The following is a 5896-nucleotide window of genomic DNA, read 5'->3' as shown; positions in this document are numbered from 1 at the left end:
GAGTGCAGTGTCCACAAAAGCCAGAAGAGGGTGTCGGGTCCCCTGAGGCTAGAATTACTGGTGGTTGTGAGCCACCTGACGTGGGTGCCAGGAATCAAACAGAAAGAATAGCAAGTGCTCTTAACCACAGAGCCAACATGCCCGTGATCAAATTATTAATCCATCAGTAGATTAGGTCAGAGCCCTCTGATCCAAACTCCTTGCACCAGCATCACAAGCTGGGGATCAGGCCTTCCACACACGAACTTCTGGAGCTGTGCTCTCTATCCATATCCTAAATGAGGGCAAGAGAACAGATCCATTGCTTCAGAGAAATAGGTAAAAGGTATTTCCCCGAGTTACCAAAACTCAACACACCTAAGGTCCATCCTTTCATCCCAAGAGGGCCACCAAGGAGATAAAAAAATGGCTGTCACTTACATCAGGATGTGGAAAACCACAGCAGGTGGATGCATTGTGTTGGCATTTCCTCTAGGTGCTGCCCCACAGTTACCTGACAACAGCCAGGTGTGCCTGACTCACTATAAAAGGGGCTGCTCGCCCCTCCCCTCTCTTGCTCTCTTGCTTGTCCCCCTTACCCTCTTCCCCCTCTCTTCCCATTCCCCTCCCCCTACCTCTCCATGGGTTCATGTCCAGCCTCTACTCCTCTTCTCTCTCTCTCTCTCTCTCTCTCTCTCTCTCTCTCTCTCTCTCTGCCTTTCTCTCAACTCCCCTCCCCATGCCCTGAATATTATAAACTCTATTCTATACTATTCTATGAGGTTCTATTCTATGAGGCTGGTACCCTAGGGGGAAGCGACACCCCAGCATGGGCTCACAGAGGCATGCCCTTCCCCCACACCATACTTCACTTCCCTCAGACATACCCCTTCTTTCTTATCTTTTTATAAAAGACAACACCGGCTGGGCAGTGGTGGCGCACGCCTTTAACCCCACAGGTGGATTTCTGAGTTCGAGGCCAGCCTGATCTACAGAATGAGTTCCAGGACAGCCAGGGCTACACAGAGAAACCCTGTCTCAAAAAAAAAAAAAAAAACCCCAAAAAAAAGAGAGAAAGAAAGAAGAAAGAAAGAAAGAAAGAAAGAAAGAAAGAAAGAAAGAAAGAAAGAAAGAGACAACACACTGTAGTAATGAACGCCAATAGGGAAGCCTGGGGTGATTCTGTGTGTGACTACGACACACACAGCCTGGAACTCCATCTGCCCGGTCCTGGGGCCACCTCCCTGAGAGCCCTGGAAATGGGACATGGCTGTTTCCTGTGGAGGAAGACCAGCTGCGACAATATGCTCAGTGGTCCAAGGAGGGCAAGTTGGGTCGGTGTGACATAAAGCAGGCACACACGAACACATGGTGGACAAGGCAAACATCAGCAAGCTCCAATGAGCAAGTTCCAACAAGCAAGGTCCATCAACTTCACACACGTGCATATATACATATAGACAGACAGACAGACATTCACGCATTGAGTATATGAAGCAAAGCTCCAACCCCTTTACATATATACACATGCACACAGTCTCCAAGCACTTCCCATGTATACATACATACTGGGGGCTGGAGCAAACTCTTTTTGAGTAAGCGCCAATGAATATATTTTTTTGTCCCACGGCTTATATATCCCAGCAAAATCTGTCAAGCAGTATAGAAATTACACTGTGATTACATTCTATTCTTCGTTTAATGATTGATTATTTTTAAAAAGCAGTTATGTACCCCAATACAGTTACACGAAAAGCATTACACAGTACAGGCAAAGAAACCCAATTCTTCCCAAGGACCCACATACATTCATAACTAACCAACTTGTTACAGATTAACAAAGTGCGAGCAAGCAAGGGAGATTACCTCAGCCGCTTTCTCTTACTGGCAGGCAGCAATTTGCAGTGGCAGAGAAAGGATCGATTATTTTATTATTTATCTTAAAAAGTAATCTTATACCAGTCATAGAAGAACCACAAATTTAAACTTTCATATTAAAAGCAATTGAGTCATATCTACCTTAAATCCCCAGCATGCATAGCTGCCCATCAGCAGTTCTTCTTAAACCATATCAGGAACTGAGGGCAAGGGTGGACACAAGAAACTAATTATCACTTAAATTGCCAGTCTGGCTTCAGGAAGAGTCAAGTCAGCCAATGCTAGTTAGACTGCCCGAACCTTAAAAGTCCCTCGCTCAACGAACAAGAGTGTGTTTTCCTAAACTTCAAATTTGTTCTCTAAGAATTTCTCCATCAAAGCCACTAACAAAAGCAGTTTAGCCCAGTTTCACTAACGATTTATTTTTCCAAATTCGTTCTGTGGGTGGTGGTCATTGTTGACAACCTACATGTCTAAGTTCTTTCCTAGGGTGGTGATTGAATCATCCATCTGCTCCAGCAGCAAGGCCTGAAAGAGATCAAGCAATATTACTGCGAGTGCCAGAGATGCTGCCCAGTGAGGAGCTGGAAGCCCCTTAGAGTTTTCATACAGTTCTTAGATTATGAGGGGTGTGAAGGCAACAAGCGAAGCAAAACTCCACAGTAGCATGAAGTCCCCAGGACATGGAGTCTTCAGGCACACCCACAGTGGCTGTGCTAGCCACTGGGCCACTTTCTACCAGTTCTGAAGGAGTTTGTGGCCCCCCCCCCCCCTTTGCATGGCCCTTGGCAGTTTCCAAGTCTTGTCGGAGGTTTGGTTTTTGTTTCTGGGTTTTTCTCTTTGTGAAGATGTTCAAACAAAGGGAGAGCCAGGCCTGGACTACCATGCTAATTACGCCTCCTTGGTAATTAAATGAAACGTAATTGTCAGAAAGTAAAATGAGCACCTCTGCAGCCATTGTCCTTGCTGCTGTAGCTGCTGGCGCTTAAAGCCAATGAGTCACTAGTCAAGGGGAGGACCCTGGCAGGGCTGACAGCCGTGAGCAGGTCCTTGTCATAAAGGAAAATAGTAATCAAAGAGTTGGCACGTCCAAGAGTGTCACCAAGTCTTTAGTACATGAGGCTTGAGGGCAGGGGACACTTCAAACCCACACCTCTTCATGGACAAAGGAACAAACCAGTGCTTCATTTAGTGAGCTACCTGGGTACTTTACTGGCTTACAGAACCCAGCCATGCCTGAGGTCCCTGAGTAGCTTTGAGAAGCCAGGACCTGTGACTGATGTGTGCCCAAGAATACACAAGCTGTCTTGTATGAAAATTAGTTTCCGCTCAGTGTCCCACCCCCAAATAAAGCAAGCCACATGCTTGACACTGAGTAAGAATAAGTAGAGATTTGGTCAAATTTTTTGAGTGAAAAAGCTACAATTTGGAACTTTAAGACTCTGTCCAGGTCATGAATCCCATCCTGTTTAGCCCTCTCAACACCAAGGGTAAGCTAATGACCACACAGGCTGTCCTGGATTCCGTCATGTGGTGTTCTGGTCTCTAGACTGTTTTTTATGCTGTCCCTGTCAATCCACTGTCTCTGATTCTGTACACACATGGCTCTCAATAGTTGTAGGATGACCCAGTGGCTCATCTGCTTGCTGGCAGCCAAGCCTTCCTTCCCCAACCTTTTCTTGGTGTCCTTCAGCACCAGTCAGTGATACTCTGATGCTTTGACCATCAGACTTATCTTCCTAGGACTGACAGGAGCCAATCAGCCTTTTGAGGTGGGGCTGCGGTGGACCTCAGTAACATAACAACCCTTCAGTGAGTACCTGCAGTGTGCCACTTAGGGACAGAAATTTCCACGGTGAATGATTCAGTGGTTGTTTACTCCCGTAATCCCTGCAGCTGGGGAAAAGAGGCAGCAGGTTTTTATTTAAAATCCTATCATGGTTTACACAGGAAGACTGTTTTAAAAAAAACAAGTCTCTGCTGTTGGAGAAAAATGGACTGTGTTATTTAAGCACACATAAACATACACATATAGACACACAAACATATAGACACATACACACAGACATGCACACACATACACACACATACAAGCACATGTACATGTGGACCCCAGTTTTTACCAGCTATGTGGCTTCTCTGTGTCTCAATTTCCACGACTGTAAAACACAGATAATGATATTATCTATTGTGCATTCCCAGGGTCTGTGCAAACAGCAAATACACATGCATGAGTTGTGGACAGGAACAGGCTGTGTGTAGACTTGCTACCCTTCTGCATAGCCATATGGAAAAGCAAGCGTGAGCAAGCCACTGAGCACAGTGACCCCAGCCTGGCTGTGCCTTCAAATCCCCTGTGCAGTCCTTACTGACCATAGGCCCCTTCTCAGACTTACTCGGAGATGTGGGGTCTGTGTTTATAAAGTGTCCAGGGTTAGCTCTGATTAGGATCTGAACGGGGTTCCACTACTTTAAATGCACAGTGTCTCCCTGGAGGATGGAGTTGGCAGGAGAGGATCTCGCTCAGCCCAGAGGAAGGGAATCGCAAGATCTTGACTGGGCACTGGGAGTGGATCAGGGCTCAGTATGGTTGCTTTCCCTCTGCTTGGCTGTCTTAGTATTCAACCAACGGTGAGCTGCAATTGTACTCTGGGCAAATGTAGGTTCTCTCTGGAAAATGACCATTGAGAGCTTCTGGGAGTAGGAAAGTCGGTTTCCTTTAAGCCTCTAGTATGTTGACCCTGCTTCATGGAAGGCCTCACACCACAGACTATATAGACATTACAAATGAGACTTTCTGGGACCATTTTTAAATGGCCCAAAGTTGGGCAGATTGAGAGGGAGGCAGATGGGGAGGGGTTGTGGGAGGGAATACACAAGATCAGGGAAGGAGAGAGAGAATGGGATGGTGGTGTTAGAAAATTCCTATTTGCCGGGCGGTGGTGGTACACACCTTTAATCCCAGCACTTGGGAGGCAGAGGCAGGTGGATTTCTGAGTTGGAGGCCAGCCTGGTCTATAGAGTGAGTTCCAGGACAGCCAGGGCTACACAGAGAAACCCTGTCTCGAAAAACCAAACCAAAAAAAAAAAAAAAAAAATGACAGAAAGTTAGCATCTGCTGGGTGAATCTCCCAGGTGAAGCAGCCTTGGCTGAGAGGCAGGGTTGGTGCAAGTTTTATCCCCTCCAGCCATGCGATGGAGGAAGCTCAAATGAAAGTCACTCCCCAAGAAGAGGATGACAGGCACCCTGGAGAGTTCACTCGCCCCTTCTGCAACCATGAGAAGTCTTGTTGTGTGAAAATGGACTGTGTTCACAGTACTGGGGTCATCTCCTGCATGGTGTGCCTAAAGAAATTCCAGACACCCACCATGTATCTGTCAGAGCCCCTGGATGTGTACAGCGACTGGATAGACGCCTGTGAGACAGCCAATCAGTAGCAATGTCAAACCTGCTCCTCTGCAACCCCGACCTATGTACCAATCCTGAGACATTCCAGGGCTCTGCAGCCCCTGACCTATGTACCAATCCTGAGACATTCCAGGGCTGGGGTGTAGGTCCAGGGCTGTGACAGCCCTCCCTCTGCGTGTATGGATTGGATGTGAATGAGCAGATGTGTGGCCCCTGACATAGCCATAGGGATGGCCCCTGGCTGCTTGTAGGTGAGCGGTTGCTGGGTCTCACCATGGAGCCCAGGGCGGCCTCACAGAACCTCACGCCTCAAATGACTCTGGAAGCCTTTGCTTGCTCCGTTCTTCAGCCCTGACCCCTGACCCCAAGCTTTAGGGTTCTGTCTTCTCTGGCAACAGTTGCCTGACATCCCAGGCAAGGAATAGCCGTGGGACTCCCAGTCTCCTCAGCCACTTCACCAGCACCTTGCTCTCAGGGAACTGGACTTTCTGCCCTCCCCAGGTCCTGACCACCCAGGTCCCTCTGCTGGGCTTTGCCAGGGAAAATCGTTTTCTTCTTTGTTTGCTTTGGTAGAAAAGGTGGGGGCCGATTGGGGTACAGCTGTCACTCGAAAGCTTGACAATAAAGCAG

The 5896-nt window shown here is 47.7% G+C and overlaps 1 pseudogene; it reads left to right on the top strand.

The window, feature by feature from the left end:
- Positions 1 to 5047: 5047 nt before the first annotated feature.
- On the top strand, positions 5048 to 5295 carry LOC114618648 (annotated as a pseudogene).
- Positions 5296 to 5896: the final 601 nt, after the last annotated feature.

Source organism: Grammomys surdaster, unplaced genomic scaffold, assembly GCF_004785775.1.
Source record: "Grammomys surdaster isolate TR1022 unplaced genomic scaffold, NIH_TR_1.0 144, whole genome shotgun sequence".
NCBI lineage: Eukaryota > Metazoa > Chordata > Mammalia > Rodentia > Muridae > Grammomys > Grammomys surdaster.
This window is presented reverse-complemented; position numbering and strand designations above follow the sequence as displayed.